Raw genomic sequence first — 25513 nt, forward strand, 5'->3', positions numbered from 1 at the left:
TGGTCAGGCTGCTAACTGTGGTGAGGATGCTCACTGTGGTAACGCTGCTCACTTTGGTGAGGCTGCTCACTGTGGTAACGGTGCTCATTGTGCTAATGCTGCTCACTGTGGTAACGCTGCTCACTGTGGTAATGCTGCTCACTGTGGTAATGATGCTCACTGTGGTAACGCTGCTCACTGTGGTAAGGCTGTGCACTGTGGTAAGGCTTTTCACTGTGGTGACGCTGCTCACGGTGGTAAGGCTGCTCACTGTGGTGATACTGCTCACTGTGGTAAGGCTGCTCACTGTGGTGATGCAGCTCACTGTGGTGAGGCTGCTCACTGTGGTAATGCTGCTCACTGTGGTAAAGGCTGCTCACTGTGGTAACGCTGCTCCCTGTGGTAACGCTGCTCACTGTGATAAGGCCGTTCACTGTAGTAATGCTGCTCACCATGGTAACGCTGCTCACTGTGGTGGAGCTGCTCACTGTGGTAACGCTACTCACGGTAGTGAGGCTGCTCACAATGGTAACGCTGCTCGCTGTGGTGAGGCTGCTTACTGTGGTAAGGCTGCTCACTGTGGTAAGGCAGCTCACTGTGGTAACGCTGCTCACTGTGGTGAGGCTGCCCACTGTGGTGAGGCTGCTCAATGTGGTATGGTTGCTCACTATGGTAAGGCTGCTCACTGCGGTGATGCTGCTCACTGTGGTAACGCTGCTCACTGTGTCGAGGCTGCACACTGTGGTAAGGCTGCTCACTGTGGTAAAGCTGCTCACTGTGGTAATGCTGCTCACTGTGGTAACTCTGCTCACTGTGGTAAGGCTGCTCACTTTGGTAAGAATGCTCACTTTGGTAAGGCTGCTTAATCTGGTGAGACTGCCCATGGTGTCATGGCTGCTCACTGTAGTGACGCTGCTCACTGTAGTGACGCTGCTTACTGTGGTAACGCTGCTCACTGTGGTAACGCTGCTCACTGTGATAAGGCTGCTCACTGTGGTAATGCTGCACACGGTGGTCAGGCTGCTAACTGTGGTGAGGATGCTCTCTGTGGTAACGGTGCTCATTGAGCTAATGCTGCTCACTGTGGTAAGCTGCTCACTGTGGTGACGCTGCTCACTGTGGTAATGCTGCTCACTGTGGTAACGCTGCTCACTGTGGTAATGCTGCTCACTGTGGTAATGCTGCTCACTGTGGTAATGCTGCTCACTGTGGTAACGCTGCTCACCGTGGTAAGGCTGTGCACTGTGGTAAGGCTTTTCACTTTGGTGACGGTGCTCACGGTGGTAAGGCTGTTCACTGTGGTGATGCTGCTCACTGTGGTGAGGCTGCTCACTGTGGAAACTCTGCTCACTGTGGTAAAGCTGCTCAATGTGGTGATGCTGCTCACTGTGGTAGCGCTGCTCACTGTGGTAAGGCTGCTCACTGTGGCGAGGCTGCACACTGTGGTAAGGCTGCTCACTGTGGTAACGCTGCTCACTGGGGTAACTCTGCTCACTGTGGTAAGGCTGCTCACTTTGGTAAGGATGCTCACTTTGGTAAGGCTGCTTAATCTGGTGATCTGCCCATGGTGTCATGGCTGCTCACTGTAGTGACGCTGCTCACTGTGGTAACGCTGCTCACTGTGGTAAGGCTGCTCACTGTGGTAAGGCTGCTCACTGTGGTAACGCTGCTCACTGTGGTAAGGCTGCACGCTCAGGAAAGGCTGCTCACTGTGGTAAGGCTGCTCACTGTAGTGACGCTGCTCACTGTGGTAAAGCTGCTCACTGTGGTAAGGCTGCTCACTGTGGTAACGCTGCTCACTGTGGTAATGCTGCTCGCTCAGGTAAGCCTGCTCACTGTGGTAAGGCTGCTGGCTGTGGTGACGCTGCTCACTGTAGTGACGCTGCTCACTCAGGTAATGCTGCTCCCGGTTGTAATGCTGCTCACTGTGGTAAGGCCGTTCACTGTGGTGGCGCTGCTCACTGTGGTAACGTTGCTCACGGTAGTGAGGCTGCTCACAATGGTAAGGCTGCTCAATGCGGAAAGGCTGCTCACTGTGGTATGGCTGCTCACTATGGTAACGCTGGTCACTGTGGTGAGGCTGCTCACTGTGGTAATGCTGCTCACTGTGGTAACGCTGCTCACTGTGGTGAGGCTTTTCACTGTGGTAAGGCTGCTCACTGTGGTAAGGCTGCTGAATGTGGTAAGCCTGCTCACTGTGGTAAGTCTGCTCACTGTGGTGAGGCTGCTCACTGTTGGCAAGGCTGCTAACTGTGGTAAGACTGTGCACTGTGGTGAGGATGCTCACTGTCGAAATGCCGCTAACTGTGGTGACGCTGGTCACTGTGGTAACGCTGCTCACTGTGGTTATGCCGCTCTCTGTGGTAACGCTGCTCACTATGGTGAGGCTGCTCACTGTGGTAAAGCTGCTCACAGTGGTAAGGCTGCTCACTGTGGTGAGGATGTTCACTGTGGTAATGCCGCACACTGTGGTAACGCTGCTCACTGTGGCGAGGCTGCACACTGTGGTAATGCTGCTCACTGTGATAATGCTGCTAACTGTGGTAACGCTGCTCACTGGGTTAACTCTGCTCACTGTGGTAAGGCTGCTCACTTTGGTAAGGATGCTCACTTTGGTAAGGCTGCTTAATCTGGTGATCTGCCCATGGTGTCATGGCTGCTCACTGTAGTGACGCTGCTCACTGTGGTAAGGCTGCTCACTGTGGTAAGGCTGCTCACTGTGGTAAGGCTGCACGCTCAGATAAGGCTGCTCACTGTGGTAAGGCTGCTCACTGTAGTGACGCTGCTCACTGTGGTAACGCTTCTCACTGTGGTAAGGCTGCTCACTGTGGTAACGCTGCTCACTGTGGGAATGCTGCTCGCTCAGGTAAAGCTGCTCACTGTGGTAAGCGTGCTGGCTGTGGTGACGCTGCTCACTGTAGTGACGCTGCTCACTCAGGTAATGTTGCTCCCGGTTGTAACGCTGCTCACTGTGGTGAGGCCGTTCACTGTAGTAACGCTGCTCACTATGGTAACGCTGCTCACTGTGGTGGCGCTGCTCACTGTGGTAACGCTGCTCACGGTAGTGAGGCTGCTCACAATGGTAAGGCTGCTCCCTATGGTGAGGCTGCTTACTGTGGTAAGGCCGCTCACTGTGGTAAGGCAGCTCACTGTGGTAAGGCAGATGACTGTGGTAAGGCTGCTCACTGTGGTAACGCTGCTCACTGTGGTAATGCTGCTCACTGTAGTGACGCTGCTCACTGTGGTGAGGCTGCTCACTGTTTGCAAGGCTGCTAACTGTGGTAAGACTGTGCACTGTGGTGAGGATGCTCACTGTCGAAATGCCGCTAACTGTGGTGACGCTGCTCACTGTGGTAACGCTGCTCACTGTGGTTATGCCGCTCTCTGTTGTAACGCTGCTCACTATGGTGAGGCTGCTCACTGTGGTAAAGCTGCTCACAGTGGTAAGGCTGCTCACTGTGGTGAGGATGGTCACTGTGGTAATGCCGCACACTGTGGTAATGCTGCTCACTGTGGCGAGGCTGCACACTGTGGTAAGGCTGCTCACTGTGATAATGCTGCTAACTGTGGTAACGCTGCTCACTGGGGTAACTCTGCACACTGTGGTAACGCTGCTCACTGGGGTAACGCTGCTCACTGTGGTAAGGATGCTCACTTTGGTAAGGCTGCTTAATCTGGTGATCTGCCCATGGTGTCATGGCTGCTCACTGTAGTGACGCTGCTCACTGTGGTAACGCTGCTCACTGTGGTAAGGCTGCTCACTGTGGTAAGGCTGCACGCTCAGGTAAGGCTGCTCACTGTGGTAAGGCTGCTCACTGTAGTGACGCTGCTCACTGTGGTAACGCTTCTCACTGTGGTAAGGCTGCTCACTGTGGTAACGCTGCTCACTGTGGTAATGCTGCTCGCTCAGGTAAGGCTGCTCACTGTGGTAAGGCTGCTGGCTGTGGTGACGCTGCTCACTGTAGTGACGCTGCTCACTCAGGTAATGCTGCTCCCGGTTGTAACGCTGCTCACTGTGGTAAGGCCGTTCATTGTAGTAACGCTGCTCACTATGGTAACGCTGCTCACTGTGGTGGCGCTGCTCACTGTGGTAACGCTGCTCATGGTAGTGAGGCTGCTCACAATGGTAAGGCTGCTCACTGTGGTGAGGCTGCTTACTGTGGTAAGGCTGCTCACTGTGGTAAGGCAGCTCACTGTGGTAAGGCAGATGACTGTGGTAAGGCTGCTCACTGTGGTAACGCTGCTCACTGTGGTAATGTTGCTCACTGTAGTGACGCTGCTCACTGTGGTGAGGCTGCTCACTGTGGTAATGCTGCTCACTGTGGTAATGCTGCTCACTGTGGTGACGCTGCTCACTGTGGTACGGCTGCTCACTGTTGTAAGGCTGCTCACTGTGGTGAGGCTGCTCACTGTGGTAATGCTGCTCACTGTTGTAATGCCGCTCACTGTGGTGATGCTGCTCACTGTGGTAACGCTGCTCACTGTGGTGAGGCTGCTCACAGTGGTGAGGCTGCTAACTGTGGTAATGCTGCTCACTGTGGTGAGGCTGCACACTGTGGTAACACTTTTCACAGTGGTAATGCTGCTCAGTGTGTTGAGGTTGCTCACTGTGGTAATGCTGCTCACTGTGGTGAGGCTGCACACTGTAGTAACGCTGCTCACTGTGGTAACGGTGCTCACTGTGGTAAGGCTGTTCACTGTTGTGAGGCTGCTCACTGTGATAACGCTGCTCACTGTGGTAACGCTGCTCACTGTAGTAACAATGCTCACTGTGTAAACGCTGCTCACTGTGGTAACGCTCCTCACTGTGGTGAGGCTGCTCACTGTGGTATGGCTGCTCACTGTGGTAACGCTGCTCACTGTGGTGAGGCTGCTCACTGTGGTAATGCTGCTCACTGTGGTGAGGCTGCTCACTGTGGTAAGGCTGCTTACTGTGGTAACGCTGCTCACTGTGGTAACTTTGCTCACTGTGGTAAGGCAGTTCACTGTGGTCAGGCTGCTCACTGTTGTAACACTGCTCACTGTGGTAACGCTCCTCACTGTGGTCAGGCTGCTCACTGTGGTATGGCTACTCACTGTGGTATCGCTGCTCACTGTGGTAATGCTGCTCACTGTGATACGGCTGCTCAATGTGGCAAATCATGTCATGGTAGTGAGGCCGCTCACAATGGTACGGCTTCTCACTGTGGTAAGGCTGCACACTGTGGTAACGCTGCTCACTATGGTAACGCTACTCACTGTGGTAAGGCTGCTGAATGTGGTAAGCCTGCTCACTGTGGTAAGTCTGCTCACTGTGGTGAGGCTGCTCACTGTTGGCAAGGCTGCTAACTGTGGTAAGACTGTGCACTGTGGTGAGGATGCTCACTGTCGAAATGCCGCTAACTGTGGTGACGCTGGTCACTGTGGTAACGCTGCTCACTGTGGTTATGCCGCTCTCTGTGGTAACGCTGCTCACTATGGTGAGGCTGCTCACTGTGGTAAAGCTGCTCACAGTGGTAAGGCTGCTCACTGTGGTGAGGATGGTCACTGTGGTAATGCCGCACACTGTGGTAACGCTGCTCACTGTGGTGAGGCTGCACACTGTGGTAAGGCTGCTCACTGTGATAATGCTGCTAACTGTGGTAACGCTGCTCACTGGGGTAACTCTGCTCACTGTGGTAACGCTGCTCACTGGGGTAACGCTGCTCACTGTGGTAAGGCTGCTCACTTTGTTAAGGCTGCTCACTGTGGTAAGGCTGCTCACTTTGGTAAGGCTGCTCACTGTGCTGAGGCTGCTTACTGTGGTAAGGCTGCTCACTGTGGTAAGGCAGCTCACTGTGGTAAGGCAGATGACTGTGGTAAGGCTGCTCACTGTGGTAACGCTGCTCACTGTGGTAATGCAGCTCACTGTAGTGTCGCTGCTCACTGTGGTGAGGCTGCTCACTGTGGTAATGCTGCTCACTGTGGTAATTCTGCTCACTGTGGTGACGCTGCTCACTGTGGTACGGCTGCTCACTGTTGTAAGGCTGCTCACTGTGGTGAGGCTGCTCACTGTGGTAATTCTGCTCACTGTGGTGACGCTGCTCACTGTGGTACGGCTGCTCACTGTTGTAAGGCTGCTCACTGTGGTGATGCTGCTCACTGTGGTAACGCTGCTCACTGTGGTGAGGCTGCTCACAGTGGTGAGGCTGCTCACTGTGGTAAGGCTGCTCACTGTGGTAATGCTGCTCACTGTGGTAAGGCTGCTCACTGTGGTAATGCTGCTCACTTTGGTAACGCTGCTCACTGTGGTAACTTTGCTCACTGTGGTAAGGCAGTTCACTGTGGTCAGGCTGCTCACTGTTGTAACACTGCTCACTGCGGTAACGCTCCTCACTGTGGTGAGGCTGCTCACTGTGGTATGGCTACTCACTGTGGTATCGCTGCTCACTGTGGTAATGCTGCTCGCTGTGATACGGCTGCTCAATGTGGTAAATCATGTCATGGTAGTGAGGCCGCTCACAATGGTACGGCTTCTTACTGTGGTAATGCTGCTCACTGTGGTAACGCTGCTCACTGTGGTAATGCAGATCACTTTGGTAATGCTGCTCAATGTTGTAAGGTTGCTCACTGTGGTAATGCTGCTCAATGTGGTAACGCTGCTCACTGTGGTAATGCCGCTCACTGTGGTAAAGCTGCTCACAGTGGTAAGGCTGCTCACTGTGGTGAGGATGGTCACTGTGATAAGGCTGCTCACTGTGGTAACGCTGATCAATGTGGTGAGGCTTCTCACTGTGGTAAGGCTGCACACTGTGGTAATGCTGCTCACTATGGTAACGCTACTCACTGTGGTAAGGCTGCTGAATGTGGTAAGTCTGCTCACTGTGGTATGTCTGCTCACTGTGGTGAGGCTGCTCACTGTTGGCAAGGCTGCTAACTGTGGTAAGACTGTGCACTGTGGTGAGGCTGCTCACTGTCAAAATGCCGCTAACTGTGGTGACGCTGCTCACTGTGGTGACGCTGCTCACTGTGGTGACACTGCTCACTGTGTTAATGCCGCTCACTGTGGTAACGCTGCTCACTGCGGTAATGCCGCTCTCTGTGATAACGCTGCTCACTATGGTGAGGCTGCTCACTGTGGTAAAGCTGCTCACAGTGGTAAGGCGGCTCACTGTGGTGAGGATGGTTACTGTGGTAATGCCTCACACTGTGGTAATGCTGGTCACTGTGATAAGGCTGCTCACTGTGGTAACGCTGCTCACGGTGGTCAGGATGCTAACTGTGGTGAGGATGCTCACTGTGGTAACGCTGCTCACTTTGGTGAGGCTGCTCACTGTGGTTACGGTGCTCATTGTGCTAATGCTGCTTACTGTGGCGACGCTGCTCACTGTGGTAATGCTGCTCACTGTGGTAATGCTGCTCACTGTGGTGACGTTGCTCACTGTGGTAAGGCTCTGCACTGTGGTAAGGCTTTTCAATTTGGTGACGGTGCTCACGGTGGTAAGGCTGCTCACTGTGGTGATGCTGCTCACTGTGGTAAGGCTGCTCACTGTGGTAACGCTGCTCACTGTGGTAAAGGCTGCTCACTGTGGTAATGCTGCTCACTGTAGTAAAGCTGCTCACTGTGGTAAGGCAGCTCACTGTGGTAAAGCTGCTCAATGTGGTAAAGCTGCTCACTGAGGTGAGGCTGCTCACTGTGGTGACGCTGCTCACTGTGGTAAAGCTGCTCACTGTGGTAATGCTGCTCACTGTGGTGAGGCTGCTCACTGTGGTAAGGCTGCTCACTGTGGTGATGCTGCACACTGTGGTAATGCTGCTCACTGTGGCGAGGCTGCAGACTGTGGTAAGGCTGCTCACTGTGGTAATGCTGCTCACTGTGGTGATGCTGCTCACTTTGGTAACGCTGCTCACTGTGGTAACGCTGCTCACTGGGGTAACGCTGCTCACTGTGGAAAGGCAGCTCACTTTGGTAAGCTGCTTAATCTGGTGAGTCTGCCCATGGTGTCATGGCTGCTCACTGTAGTGACGCTGCTCACTGTGGTAACGCTGCTCACTGTGGTAAGGCTGCTCACTGTGGTAATGCTGCTCACTCTGGTAAGGCTGCTCACTGTGATAAGGCTGCTCACTGTGGTAACGCTGCTCACTGTGGTAAGGCTGCTCACTGTGGTGAGGTTGCTCACTGTAGTCAGTATGGACCCGTCGTGTGGAGCATAGTCACCAGTAAGACCCATTGTGTGGAACATAGATACTGAAGTGGACCCATTTAGCGTGACATAAATACCAGTATCGACCCATTGTGTGGAGCATAGTCACCAGTATGGACCCATTGTGTGGAACATAGACACCAGAATGGACATATTGTGTGGAACATAGAAACTTAACTGGACCCATTGTGTGGAGCATAGTCACCAGTATGCACCCATTGTTCAGAGCATAGTCACCAGTATGGACCCATTGTGTGGAACATAGTCACCAGTATGGACCCATTGTGTGGACCATCGTCACAAGTATGGACCTATTGTGCAGTGCATAGTCACCAGTATGGACCCATTGCGCGTGACATAGTCACCAGTATGGACCAATTGTGCAGAGCATAGTCACCTTTATGGACCCATTGTGTGGAACTCAGTCACCAGTATTGGCCCATCATGTAGAGCCTAGACTCAAGTATGGACCCATTTTGTGGAACATAGACACCAGAAAGGACCCATTGTGTGGAGCACAGACACCAGTATGGACCCATTGTGCAGAGCATAGTCACCAGCATGGACCCATTGTGCGTTAAATAGTCACCAGTATTGACCCATTATGTAGAGCTTAGATATCAGTATGGACCCGTCGTGTGGAGCATTGTCACCAGTAAAGACCCATGGTGTGGAACATAGATACTGAAGTGGACCCATTTTGTGTGACATAAACACCAGTATCGACCCATTGTGTGGAGCATAGTCACCAGTATGGACCCATTGTGAGTGACATAGTCACCAGTATGGACCCATTGTGTAGAGCATAGTCACCTTTATGGACCCATTGTGTGGAGCATAGTCACCAGTATAGACCCATTTTGTAGAGCCTAGACACAGTATGGGCCCATTGTGTGGAGCATCGTCACCAGTATGGACCTATTGTGCAGTGCATAGTCACCAGTGTGGACCCATTGTGCGTGACATAGTCACCAGTATGGACCCATTTTGTAGAGCTTAGACATCAGTATGGACCCGTCGTGTGGAGCATAGTCACCAGTAAGACCCATTGTGTGGAACATAGATACTGAAGTGGACCCATTTCGCTTGACATAAACACCAGTATCGACCCATTGTGTGGAGCATAGTCACCAGTATGGACCCATTGTGTGGAACATAGAAACATAACTAGACCCATTGTGTGGAGCATAGTCACCAGTATGCACCCATTGTGCAGAGCATAGTCACGTTTATGGACCCATTGTGTGGTGGATAGTCACCAGTATAGACCCATTTTGTAGAGCCTAGACACCGGTATGGACCCATTGTGTGGAACATAGTCACCAGTATGGACCCATTGTGTGGAGAATCGTCACCAGTATGGACCTACTGTGCAGTGCATATTCACCAGTATGAACCCATTGTGCGTGAAATAGTCAGCAGTATTCAACCATTATGTAGATCTTAGACATCAGTTTGGACCCGTCGTGTGGAGCATAATCTCCAGTATGGACCCAAAGTGTGGATCTTAGATACTGAAGTGGACCCATTTTGCGTGACATAAGCACCAGTATAGACCCATTGTGTGGAGCATAGTCACCAGTATGGTCCCATTATGTACAGCATAGACACCAGCATGGACACATTGTGTGGAACATAGTCACCAGTATGGACCCATGGTGTGGAACATAGACAACTGTATGGACCCATTGTGTGGAACATAGTCACCAGTACGGAACCGTTATGTAGAGCCTAGACACCAGAATGGACCCATTATGTAGAGCCTAGTCACCAGTATGGACCCATTGTGTGGGATATAGTCACCAGTATGGACCTTTTGAGTGGACCATAGTCACCAGTAAGGACCCATTTTGCCGGGCATAGTCACCAGTATGGACCCAATTGGCATGACATAGTCGCCAGTATGGATAAATTATGAAGAGCCTAGACATCAGTATGGACCTGATGTGTGTAACATAGTCACCAGTATGGATCTACTGTGTGGAGTATAGATACTGAGGTGGACCCATTGTGCCTGACATAGTCTCCAGTATGGACACATTGTGTGGAGCATATTCACCAGTATGGACCCATTGTATGTGACATAGACACCAGTATGGACCCATTGTAGGTGACATAGACACCAGTATGGACCCATTCTGCTTGACATAGATACCAGTATGGAGACGTTTTGAGGAACATAGTCACCATTTTGGACCCATTGTACGTAACATAGATACAAATATGGACCCATTGTGCATGACATAGACACCAGGATGAACCTATTGTGTGGAATATAGGCACCAGTATGGACCCATTGTATGGATATAGAAACCAGTATGGACCCATTGTGTGGATCTTAGTCACCAGTATGGAGTCATTGTGCATGACGTAGACACCAGTATGGACCTATTGTGTGGAACATAGTCACAAGTATGGACCTATTGTGTGGAACATATACACCAGTATGGACCCATTGTGCAGAGAATAGACACCAGTATGGACCCATTGGGTTGAACATAGATACTGAAGTGGACCCATTGTGCAGAGAATAGTCACCAGTATGAACCCATTGTGCAGATCATAGCCACCAGTATGGACACATTGTGTGGAACATAGATACTGAAGTGGACCCATTGTGTGTGACATAGTCACCAGTATGGACACATTGTGCTTGCCATAGATACCAGTATGGACCTGTTTTGTGGAACATAGTCACCATTTTGGACCCATTGTGCATGACATAGACACAGATATGGACCCATTGTGCATGACATAGACACCATTATGGACCGATTGTGTGGAATATAGACACCAGTATGGACCCATTGCATGGAATATAGACACCAGTATGAACCCATTTTGTGGATCTTATTCACTAGTAAGGACCCATTGTGCGTGTCATAGACACCAGTATGGACCTATTGTGTGGAACATAGTCACAAGTATGGACTTATTGTGTGGAACATAGTCACCAGTATGGACCCATTGTGCAGAGCATAGTCACCAGTAAGGACCCATTGTGCACAGCTTAGACACCAGTATGGACCCATTGTGTGGAACATAGATACTGAAATGGACCCATTGTGCAGAGCATAGTCACCTGTATTGACCCATTGTGCAGAGGATAGTCACCAGTATCGACACATTGTGCAGAGCATAGAAACCAGTATGGATCCATTGTGCAGAGCATAGTCACCAATAAGGACCCATTGTGTAGAGCATAGACAACAGTATGGACACATTGTGTGGAACATGGAAACTTAAGTGGACCCATTGTCTGGAGCATAGTCACCAGTATGGTTCCATTGTGCAGAACATAATCACCTTTATGGACCCATTGTGTGGAGCATAGTCACCAGCATAGACCCATTTTGTAGAGCCTAGACACCAGTATGGACCCATTGTGTGGAACATAGTCACCAGTATGGACCCATTGTGTGGAGCATCGTCACCAGTATGGACCTATTGTGCAGTGCATAGTCACCAGTATGGACCTATTGTGCGTGACATAGTCACCAGTATGGACCCATTGTGCAGAGCATAGTCACCTTTATGGACCCATTGTGTGGAGCATAGTCACCAGTATAGACCCATTTTGTAGAGCCTAGACACCAGTATGGACCCATTGTGTGGAACATAGTCACCAGTATGGACCCATTGTGTGGAGCATCGTCACCAGTATGGATCTATTGTGCAGTGCATAGTCACCAATATGGACCCATTGTGCGTGACATAGTCACCAGTATGGACCCATTATCTAGAGCTTAGACATCAGTATGGACCCGTCGTGTGGAGCATAGTCACCAGTAAGACACATTGTGTGGAACATAGATACTGAAGTGGACCCATTTCGCATGATATAAACACCAGTATTGACCCATTGTGTGTAATATAGTCACCAGTATGGACCCATTGTGTGTAATATAGTCACCAGTATGGACCCATTGTGTGTAATATAGTCACCAGTATGGACCCATTGTGTGTAATATAGTCACCAGTATGGACCCATTGTGTGTAATATAGTCACCAGTATGGACCCATTGTGTGTAATATAGTCACCAGTATGGACCCATTGTGTGTAATATAGTCACCAGTATGGACCCATTGTGTGGAACTCAGTCACCAGTATGGACCCATCATGAAGAGCCTAGACTCTAGTATGGACCCATTTTGTGGAACATAGACACCAGAAAGGACCCATTGTGTGGAGCGTAGAAACCAGTATGGACCCATTGTTCAGAGCATAGACACCAGCATGGACCCATTGTGTGGAACATAGAAACTAAAGTCGACACATTGTGTGGAGCATAGTCACCAGTATAGACCCATTTTGTAGAGCCTAGACACCAGTATGGACCCATTGTGTGGAACATAGTCACAAGTATGGACCCATTGTGTGGAGAATCGTCACCAGTATGGACCTACTGTGCAGTGCATATTCACCAGTATGGACCCATTGTGCATGAAATAGTCACCAGTATTCAACCATTATGTAGATCTTAGACATCAGTATGGACCCGTCGTGTGGAGCATAATCACCAGTATGGACCCCAAGTGTGGATTTTAGATACTGAAGTGGACCCATTTTGCGTGACATAAACATGAGTATCGACCCATTGTGTGGAGTTAGTCACCAGTATGGACCCAATATGTAGAGCATAGACACCAGCATGGACACATTGTGTGGAAAATGGTCACCAGTATGGACCCATGGTGTGGAACATAGACACCTGTATGGACCCATTGTGTGGAACAGAGTCACCAGTATGGAACCATTATGTAGAGCCTAGACACCAGAATGGATCCATTGTGTGGAGCATAGTCACCAGTATGGACCCATTATGTAGAGCATAGACACCAGCATGGACACATTGTGTGGAACATAGTCACCAGTATGGACCCATGGTGTGGAACATAGACACCTGTATGGACCCATTGTATGGAACATAGTCACCAGTATGGACCCATTATGTAGAGCATAGACACCAGCATGGACACATTGTGTGGAACATAGTCACCAGTATGGACCCATGGTGTGGAACATAGACACCTGTATGGACCCATTGTATGGAACATAGTCACCAGTATGGAACCATTATGTAGAGCCTAGACACCAGAATGGATACATTGTGTGGAGCATAGTCACCAGTATGGAACCATTATGTAGAGCCTAGACACCAGAATGGATACATTGTGTGGAGCATAGTCACCAGTATGGATCAATTATGTAGAGCCTAGACGCCAGTATGGACCCATTGTGTGGAACATAGTCCCCAGTATGGACCCATTATGTAGAGCCTAGTCACCAGTATGGACCCATTGTGTGGGATTTAGTCACCAGTATGGACCCTTTGAGTGGACCACAGTCACCAGTAAGGACCCAATTGGCGTGACACAGTCGCCCGTATGGATAGATTATGTAGAGCCTAGACATCAGTATGGACTCGTCGTGTGGAGCATAGTCACCAGCATAGACCCATTGTGTGGAACTTAGATACTGAAGTGGAGCCATCTTGTATGACATAAACACCAGTATCGACCCATTGTGTGGAGCATAGTCACCAGTATGGACCTATTGTGTGGAACATAGTCACCAGTATGGACCCATTGTGCAGAGCATAGTCACGTTTATGGACCTATTGTGTGGAACTTATTCACCAGTATAGATCCATCTTGTAGAGCCTAGACACCAGTATGGGCCCATTGTGTGGAACATAGACACCAGTATGGACCCATTGTGTGGAGCATCATCACCAGTATGGACCTAGTGTGCAGCGCATAGTCACCAGTATGGACCCATTGTGCGTGATATAGTCACCAGTATGCACCCATTATGTAGAGCTTAGACATCAGTATGGACCCATCGTGTGGAGCATAGTCACCAGTATAGACTCAATGAGTGGAAGTTAGATACTGAAGTGGACGAATTTTGGGTGACATAAACACCAGTATCGACCCATTGTCTGGAGCATAGTCACCAGTATGGACCCATTGTGTGGAACACAGTCACCAGTATGGATCCATTATGTAGAGCATAGACACCAGTTTGGACACTTTGTGTGGAACATAGTCACCAGAATAGACCCATTGTGTGGAACATAGTCACCAATATGGACCCATTGTTCAGAGCATAGACACCAGCATGGACAAATTGTGTGGAACATAGTCACCAGCATGGACCCATTGTGTGGAACATAGAAACTTAAGTGGACCCAATGTTTGGAGCATAGTCACCAGTATTGACCCATTTTGTAGAGCCTAGACAGCGGTATGGACGCTTTGTGTGGAACAGAGTCACCAGTATGGACCCATTGTGTGTGGCATTGTCACCAGTATGGACCTATTGTGCAGTGCATAGTCACCAGTATGGACCCATTGTGAGTGACATAGTCACCAGTATGGACCCATTATGTAGAGCTTAGACATCAGTATGGACCCGTCGTGTGGAGCATAGTCACCCATAGAGACCGATTGTGTGGAACACAGATACTGAAGTGGACCCATTTTGCGTGACAGAAACAGCAGAATCGACCCATTGTGTGGAGCATATTCACCAGTATGGACCCATTATGTAGAGGCTAGACTCCAGTATGTACCCATTTTGTGGAACATAGACACCAGAATGGACCCTTTGTGTGAAACATAGACACCAGTATGGACCCATTGTTCAGAGCATAGAGACCAGCATTGACCCTTTGTGTGGAAGATAGTCACCAGTATAGACCCATTGTGTGGAACATAGTCACCAGTATGGAGCCATTGTGAGTGACATAGTCACCAGTATGGACCCATTATGTAGAGCTTAGACATCAGTATGGACCCGTCGTGTGGAGCATAGTCACCAATAGAGACCGATTGTGTGGAACACAGATACTGAAGTGGACCCATTTTGCGTGACAGAAACAGCAGAATCGACCCATTGTGTGGAGCATATTCACCGGTATGGACCCATTATGTAGAGGCTAGACTCCAGTATGTACCCATTTTGTGGAACATAGACACCAGAATGGACCCTTTGTGTGGAACATAGACACCAGTATGGACCCATTGTTCAGAGCATAGAGACCAGCATTGACCCTTTGTGTGGAAGATAGTCACCAGTATAGACCCATTGTGTGGAACATAGTCACCAGTATGGAGCCATTGTGTGAAGAATAGTCACCAGTATGGACCCATTTTGTGTGACCTAGTCACCCGTATGGATCCATTATGTGGAGCCTAGACATCAGTATATACTCGCTGTATAGAGCATAGTCACCAGTATGGACAGATTGTGTGGAGTATAGATACTTAAGTGGACCCATTGTGAGTGACATAGTCACCAGTATGGACCCATTGTGTGGAGCATATTCACCAGTATGGACCCATTGAATGTGACATAGACACCAGTTTGGACCCATTGTGTGCAGCATAGTGACCAGTATGGCTCCATTGTGCAGAGCATAGTCACCAGCAGGGACCCATTGTATGTGACATAGACACCAGTATGGAGCCATTGTGCGTGACATAAGCACCAGTATGGACTCATTGTGCGTGACATAGATGCCAGTATGGACCCATTTTGTGTAGCATAGTCACCAGTATGGACCCTTTTTGCGTGACATAGACACCAATATGGACCCATTGTGCATGTCATAGACACCAGTATGGATCTATTGTGTGGAATATAGACACCAGTATGGACCCATTGTATGGAATACAGACACCAGTATGGACCCAGTGTATGGAATATAGACACCAGTATGGACCCATTGTGTGGAACATAGTCACCAGTATGGACCCATTGTATAGACCCTAGACACCAGTAGGGATCCAATGTGTGGAGCATAGTCACCAGTATGGACACATTGAGTGGAACATTATGACCAGTATGGACCCATTATATAGAGCCTAGACACCAGTATGGATCCATTGTGTGGAACCATCGCCACCAGTATGGACCTATTGTGCAGTGCATAGTCACCAGTATGGACCCATTGTGCGTGGCATAGTCACCAGTATGCAGCCGTTATGTAGTGCTTAGCCATCAGTATGGACCCGTCGTGTGGAGCATAGTCACCAGTACAGAGCCATTGTGTGGAACTCAGGCACCAGTATGGACCCATTATGTAGAGCATAGACACCAGCATGGACACATTGTGTGGAGCATAGTCACCAGTATGGACCCATTGTGTGGAACTCAGTTACCAGTATGGACCCATTATGTAGAGCATAGACACCAGCATGGACACATTTTGTGGAACGTAGTCACCAGTATAGCCCCTTTGCATGGAACATATTCACCAGTATGGACCCATTGTTCAGAGCATAGACACCAGCATGGACACATTGTGTGGAATATAGTCACCAGTGTAGACCCATTTTGTAGAGCCTAGACACCATTATGGACCCATTGTGCATGTCATAGACACCAGTATGGATCTATTGTGTGGAATATAGACACCAGTATGGACCCATTGTATGGAATACAGACACCGGCATGGACCCGTTGTATGGAATATAGACACCAGTATGGACCCATTGTGTGGAACATAGTCACCAGTATGGACCCATTATGTAGACACTAGGCACCAGTATGGATCCATTGTGCTTGACATAGATACCGGTATGGACACGTTTTGAGGAACATAGTCACCATTTGGGGCCCATTGTGCATGACATAGACACAACGATAGACCCATTGTGCATGACATAGACACCAGTATGGACCTATTGTGGGGAAAATAGACACCAGTATGGACCCATTCTGTGGATCTTAGTCACCAGTATGGACCCATTGTGCACAGCATAGACAGCAGTATGGATCCATTGTGTTGAACATAGATACTGAAGTGGAACCATTGTGCAGAGCATAGTCACCAGTATGGATCCATTGTGCACAGCATAGTCACCAGTAACGACCCTTTGTGCAGAGCATAGACGCCAGTATGGATCCATTGTGCAGAGCATAGTCACCACTATGGACCCATTCTGCAGAGCATAGTCACCAGTATGGACCCATTGTGTGGAACATAGTCACCAGTATGGACCCATTATGTAGACCTGAGACACCAGTATGGATCCATTGTGTGGAACATAATCACCAGTATGGACCCATTAAATAGAGCCTAGAAACCAGTATGGACCCATTGTGTGGAACATTGTCACCAGTATAGACCCATTATATAGTGCCTAGACACAAGTATGGACTCATTGTGTGGAACATAGTCACCAGTATGGACCCATTGTGTGGACCACCGTCAACAGAACGGACCTATTGTGCAGTGCATAGTCACCAGTATGGACCCATTATGTAGAGCTTAGACATCAGTATGGACCCGTCGTGTGGAGCATAGTCACTAGTATAGACCCATTGTGTGGAATGTAGATACTGAAGTGGACACATTTTGCGTGACATAAACACCAGTATCGACCCATTGTGTGGAGCATAGTCACCAGTATGGACCCATTGCGTGGAACACAGTCACCTGTATGGACCCATTAAGTAGGGCCTAGACTCCAGTATGGACCCATTTTGTGGAACATAGACACCAGAATGGACCCATTGTGTGGATCATAGACACCAGTATGGACCCATTGTTCAGATCATAGACACCAGCATGGACCCATTGTGTGGAACATAGAAACTTAAGTGGACCCATTGTGCAGAGCATAGTCACGTTTATGGACCCATGGTGTGGAGCATAGTCACCAGCATGGACCCTTTGTGTGGAACACAGTCGCCAGTATGGACCCATGGTGCAGAGCATAGTCACGTTTATGGATCCATTGTGTGGAGCATAGTCACCAGTATAGACCCATTTTGTAGAGCCTAGACAGCAGTATGGACCCATTGTGTGGAACATAGTCACCAGTATGGACCTATTGTGCAGTGCATAGTCACCAGTATGCACCCATTATGTAGAGCTTAGAAATCAGTATGGACCCGTCGTGTGGAGCATAGTCACCAGTATAGACCCATTCTGTGGAACTTAGATACTGAAGTGGACCCATTTTGCATGAGATAAACACCAGTATCAACCCATTCTGTGGAGCATAGTCACCAGTATGGACCCATTGTGTGGAACACAGTCACCAGTATGGACCCATTGTGCAGTGCATAGTGACGTTTATGGAGCCATTGTGTGGAGCATAGTAACCAGTGTAGAGCCTAGACACCAGTATGGACCCATTGTGCATGTCATTGACACCAGTATGGATCTATTGTGTGGAATATAGACACCAGTATGGACCTATTGAATGGAATACAGACACCGGCATGGACCCGTTGTATGGAATATAGACACCAGTATGGACCCATTGTGTGGAACATAGTCACCAGTATGGACCCATTATGTAGACCCGAGGCACCAGTATAGATCCATTGTGTGGAGCATAGTCACCAGTATGGACCCATTGTTTGGAACATAGTCACGAGTAAGGACCCATTATATAGAGCCTAGAAACCAGTATGGACCCATTGTGTGCAACATAGTCACCAGTATGGACCCATTATATAGAGCCTAGACACAATTATGGACCCATTGTGTGCGACGTAGTCACCAGTATGGAACCATTATGTAGCCCCTAGACACCAGTACAGATCCATTGTGTGGAGCATATTCACCAGTTTGGATCCATTATATAGAGCCTAGACACCAGTATGGACCCATTGTGTGGAACATAGTCTCCAGTATGGACTCATTATGTAGAGCCTAGACACCAGTACAGATCCATTGTGTGGAACTTAGTCACCAGTATGGACCCATTATGTCGAGCCTAGACACCACTATGGACCCATTGTGTGGAACATAAGCACCAGAATGGAACCATTGTGTGGTACATAGACACCAGTATGGACCCATTATGTAGAGACTAGACTCCAGTATGGACCCATTTTGTGGAGCATAGACACCAGAATGGACCCATTGTGTGGAACATAGACACCAGTATGGACCCATCGTTCAGAGCATAGGCACCAGCATGGACCCATTGTTTGGAACATAGAAACTTAAGTCGACACATTGTGCAGAGCATAGTCACGATTATGGACCCATTGTGTGGAACACAGTCACCAGTATGAACCCATTGTGCAGAGCATAGTCATGTTTATGGACCCATTGTGTGGAGCATAGTCACCAATGTAGACCCATTTTGTAGAGCCTAGAAACCAGTATGGACCCATTGTGCATGTCATAGACACCAGTATGGATCTATTGTGTGGAATATAGAAACCAGTATGGACCCATTGTATGGAATACAGACACCAGTATGGACCCATTGTATGGAATATAGACACCAGTATGGACCCATTGTGTGGAACATAGACACCAGTATGGACCCATCGTTCAGAGCATAGGCACCAGCATGGACCCATTGTTTGGAACATAGAAACTTAAGTGGACACATTGTGCAGAGCATAGTCACGATTATGGACCCATTGTGTGGAACACAGTCACCAGTATGAACCCATTGTGCAGAGCATAGTCACGTTTATGGACCCATTGTGTGGAGCATAGTCACCAATGTAGACCCATTTTGTAGAGCCTAGAAACCAGTATGGACCCATTGTGCATGTCATAGTCACCAGTATGGATCTATTGTGTGGAATATAGACACCAGTATGGACCCATTGTATGGAATACAGACAGCAGTATGGACCCATTGTATGGAATATAGACACCAGTATGGACCCATTGTGTGGAACATAGTCACCAGTAAGGACCCATTATATAGAACCTAGACACCAGTATGGACCCATTGTGTGGAACATAGTCACCAGTATAGACCCATTATGTAGACCCTAGACACCAGTATGGATCCATTGTGTGGAGCATAGTCACCAGTATGGACCCATTGTGTGGAACATAGTCACCAGTTTGGACCCATTATATAGAGCCTAGACACCAGTATGGACCCATTGTGTGGAACATAGTCTTTCGTATGGACCCATTATGTAGAGCCTTGACACCAGTATAGATCCACTGTGTGGAGCATAGACACCAGTATGGACCCATTGTGTGTAACATAGTCACCAGTTTGGACCCATTGTATAGAGCCTCGTCACCAGTATGGACCCATTGTGTGGAACATAGTCACCAGTATGGACCCATTATGTAGAGCCTAAACACCAGTATGGACCCAGTGTGTGGACCATCGTCACCAGTATGGACCTATTGTGCAGTGCATTGTCACCAGTATGGACCCATTGTGCGTGACGTAGTCACCAGTATGGACCCATTATGTAGAGCTTAGACATCAGTATGGACCCGTCATGTAGGGCCTAGACACCAGTATGGATCCATTGTGTGGAACATAGTCACCAGTATGGACCTATTTTGTAGAGACTAGGCACCAGTATGGACACATTTTGCGTGACATAGTCGCCAGTATGGATAAATTATGTAGAGCCTAGACATCAGTATGGGCACGTTGTGTGGAGTATAGTCACCAGTATGGACCTATTGTGTGGAATCTAGATACTGAAGTGCACCCATTGTGCGTGACATAGTCAGCTGTATGGAACCATTGTGTGGAGCATAGTCACCAGGTTGGACAAATAGTGGGGAACACAGTCTCCAGTATGGACCCATTGTGTGGAGCATAGTCACCAGTATGGACCCATTGTGAAGAGCATAGTCACCAGTATGGACCGATTGTGCAGAGCATAGTCACCAGTATGGACCCAATGTATGTGACATAGACACCAGTATGGTGCCATTTTGCGTGACATAGATGCTAGTATGGACCCGTTTTGTGGAGCATAGTCACCAGTATGGACCCATTGTTCGTGGCATTGACACCAATATGGACCCATTCTGCATGTCATAGACACCAGTATGGATCTATTGTGTGGAATATAGACACCAGTATGGACCCATTGTATGTGACAAAGACATCAGTATGGACTCATTGTGTGGAGCATAGTCACCAGTATGGACCTATTGTGTGGAGTCTAGATACTGAAGTGCACCCATTGTGCGTGACATAGTCAGCTGTATGGAACCATTGTGTGGAGCATAGTCACCAGGATGGACAAATAGTGGGGAACACAGTCTCCAGTATGGACCCATTGTGTGGAGCATAGTCACCAGTATGGACCCATTGTGAAGAGCATAGTCACCAGTATGGACCGATTGTGCAGAGCATAGTCACCAGTATGGACCCAATGTATGTGACATAGACACCAGTATGGTGCCATTTTGCGTGACATAGATGCTAGTATGGACCCATTTTGTGGAGCATAGTCACCAGAATGGACCCATTGTTCGTGGCATTGACACCATTATGGACCCATTCTGCATGTCATAGACACCAGTATGGATCTATTGTGTGGAATATAGACACCAGTATGAATCCATTGTATGTGACAAAGACATCAGTATGGACTCATTGTGTGGAGCATAGTCACCAGTATGGACCCAATGTGCAGAGCATAGTCATCAGTATGGACCCATTGTGCAGGGCATAGTCACCAGTATGGAACCATTGTGCGTGACATAGTCACCGGTATGGACCCATTATGTAGCGCCTAGACTTAAGAATGGACCCGTTTTGTGGAATACAGTCACCAGTATGAACCCATTGTGTGGAGCATAGTCACCAGTATGGACCCATTTTGCAAGGTATAGTCACCAGTATGGACCCATTTTGTGTGACATAGTCGCCAGTATGGATAAATTATGTAGAGCCTAGACATCAGTATGGACCCGTTGTGTGGAGCATAGTCACCAGTATGGATCTATTGTGTGGAGTATAGATACTGAAGTGGATCCATTGTGCGTGACATAGACACCAGTAAGGACCCATTGTGCTTGACATAAATACCAGTATGGACCCGTGTTGTGGAATATAGTCACCATTTTGGACCTATTGTGCGTGACATAGACACAAATATGGACCCATTGTGCATGACATAGGCACCAGTATTAACCTATTGTGTGGAATATAGAGACCAATATGGAGCCATTTCATGGAATATAGACACCAGTATGGAACCATTGTGTGGATCTTAGTCACCAGTATGTACCCATTGTGTGTGACATAGACACCAGTATGGACCTATTGTGTGGAACATAGTCACAAGTATGGACCTATTATGTGGATCATAGTCACCAGTATGGACACATTATGCAGAGCATAGTCACCAGTAAGGACCCAATGTGTAGGGCATAGTCACCAATATAGACCCATTGTGTAGGGCATAGTCACCAGTATGGACCCATTGTGCGTGACATAGTCACCGGTATGGACACATTATGTAGAGCCTAGACATCAGTATGGACCCACTGTGTGGAGCATAGTCACCTGTATAGACCCAATGTGTGGAGTATAGATACTGAAGTAGACCCATTGTTGTGACGTAGCCACAAGTATGGACCCATTGTGTGGAACACAGTCACCAGTAAAGACCCATTGTGTGGCAAATAGTCACCAGGATGGACCCATTAAGTAGAGCCTAGACAGCAGCATGGACCAATTGTGTGGATCATTGTCAACAGAATGGACCCATTGTATGTGACATAGACCCCATTATGGACCCATTGTGCGTGACATAGACACCAGTATGGATCCATTGTGCGTGACATAGTCACCAGTATGGACCCATTGTGTGAGAAATAGACACTAACATGGACACATTGTGCATGACATAGACACCAGTATGGACCTAATGTGTGGAATATAGACACCAGTATGGACACATTGTATGGAATATAGACGCCAGTATGGACACATTGTGTGGAACTTAGTCACCAGTATGGACCCATTTTGCGTGACATAGACACCAGTATGGACCTATTGTGCGCAACATAGTCACAAGTATGGACCTATTGTGTGGATCATAGTCACCAGTATGGACCCATTATGCAGAGCATAGTCACCAGTAAGGACCCGTTGTGCAGGGCATAGTCACCAATATGGACCCATTGTGCAGGGCATACTCACCAGTATGGACCCATTCTGTGTGACATAGTCACCAGTATGGACCCATTATGTAGAGCCGAGACATCAGTATGGACCCATTGTGTGGAGCATAGTCACCTGTATAGACCCATTGTGTGGAGTATAGACACTGAAGTGGACCCATTGTTGCTACGTAGCCACCAGTATGGACCCATTGTGTGGAACACAGTCACCAGTATGGACCCATTGTGTGGAACACAGTCACCAGCATGGAACCATTGTGTGGAGCATAGACACCAGTATGGATCCATATGTAGATCCTATTCACAAGTATGGACCCATTATGTAGAGCCTAGACACTAGTATGGACCCGTTTTGTGGAACATAGTCACCAGTATGGACCCATTGTGTGGCACATAGTCACCAGTATGGACCCATTATTTATAGCCTAGACAGCAGCATGGACCAATTGTGTGGAACATTGTCAACAGTATGGACCCATTGTATGTGACATAGACACCATTATGGACCCATTGTGCGTGACATAGACACCAGTATGGACCCATTGTGCGTAACATAGGTACCAGTATGGATCCGTTTTGTGGAGCATAATCACCAGTATGGACCCATTGTGCGAGAAATAGACACTAATATGGACACATTGTGCATGACATAGACACCAGTATGGACCTAATGTGTGGAATATAGACACCAGTATGGACATATTGTATGGAATATAGACGCCAGTAAGGACCCATTGTGTGGAACTTAGTCAGCAGTATGGACCCATTGTGTGGAACATAGATACTGAAGTGGACCTACTGTGTGGAACATAGACACCATTATGGAAGCATTTTGTGGAACATAGTCACCAGTATGGACCCATTGTGTGGCAAATAGTCACCAGTATGGACCCATTATTTATAGCCTAGACAGCAGCATGGACCAATTGTGTGGAACATTGTCAACAGTATGGACCCATTGTATGTGACATAGACACCAGTATGGACCCATTTTGCATGACATAGACACCAGTATGGACCTATTGTGCGGAACATAGTCACAATTATGGACCTATTATGTGAATCATAGTCACCAGTATGGACCCATTATGCAGAGCATAGTCACCAGTAAGGACCCAATGTGCAGGGCATAGTCACCAGTATGGACCCATTGTGCAGGGCATACTCACCAGTATGGACCCATTTTGCGTGACATAGTCACCGGTATGGACCCATTATGTAGAGCCGAGACATCAGTATGGACCCATTGTGTGGAGCATAGTCACCTGTATAGATAAATTGTGTGGAGTATAGATATTGAAGTGGACCCATTGATGCGACGTAGCCACCAGTATGGACCCATTGTGTGGAATGCAGTCACCTGTATGGAACCATTGTGTGGAGCATAGACACCTGTATGGATCCATTATGTAGATCCAATACACAAGTATGGATCCATTATGTACAGCCTAGACACTAGTATGGACCCGTTGTGTGGAACATAGTCACCAGTATGGACCGATTGTGTGGCACATAGTCACCAGTATTGACCCATTATGTAGAGCCTAGACAGCAGCATGGACCAATTGTGTGGAACATAGTCAACAGTATGGACCCATTGTCTTTGACATAGACACCAGTATGGACCCATTGTGCTTAACATCGGTACCAGTATGGACCCTTTTTTTGGAGCATAGTCACCAGTATGGACCCATTATGTAGAGCTTAGGCATCAGTATGGACCCATTGTGCAGGGCATAGTCACCAGTATGGACCCATTGTGCAGGGCATAGTCACCAGTATGGACCCATTGTGCGTGACATAGTCACCAGTATGGACCCATTATGTAGAGCTTAGGCATCAGTATGGACCCATCATGTGGAGCATAGTCACCATTATGGACCCATTGTGTGGAACATAGATACTGAAGTGGAACCATTTTGCGTGACATAAACACCAGTATCGACCCATTGTGTGGAGCATAGTAACCAGTATGGACCCATTGTGTGGAACACAGTCACCCGTAATGGACCCATTATGTAGAGCCTAGACTCCAGTATGGACCCATTTTGTGGAACCTAGACACCAGAATGGACCCATTGTGTGGATCATAGATACCAGTATGGACCTATTGTGCAGAGCATAGACACCAGCATAGACCCATTGTGTGGAACATAGTCACCAGTATAGATCCATTGTGTGGAACATAGTCACCAGTATGGACCCATTGTGTGGAGCAATGTCACATTTATGGACCCATTTTGCAAGGCCTAGTCACCAGTATGGACCAATTTTCCGTGATATAGTCACCCGTATGGATCCATTATGTAGAGCCTAGACATCAGTATGGACCCGTTGTGTGGAGCATATCACCAGTATTCACCTATTGCGGGGTGTATAGATACTGAAGTGGACCCATTGTGCGTGATATAGTCACCAGTATGGACCCATTGTGTGGAGCATAGTCACCAGTATGGACACAATGTGGGGAACACAGTCACCAGT

This window comes from Carcharodon carcharias, chromosome 32 (assembly GCF_017639515.1).
Source record: "Carcharodon carcharias isolate sCarCar2 chromosome 32, sCarCar2.pri, whole genome shotgun sequence".
Lineage (NCBI taxonomy): Eukaryota > Metazoa > Chordata > Chondrichthyes > Lamniformes > Lamnidae > Carcharodon > Carcharodon carcharias.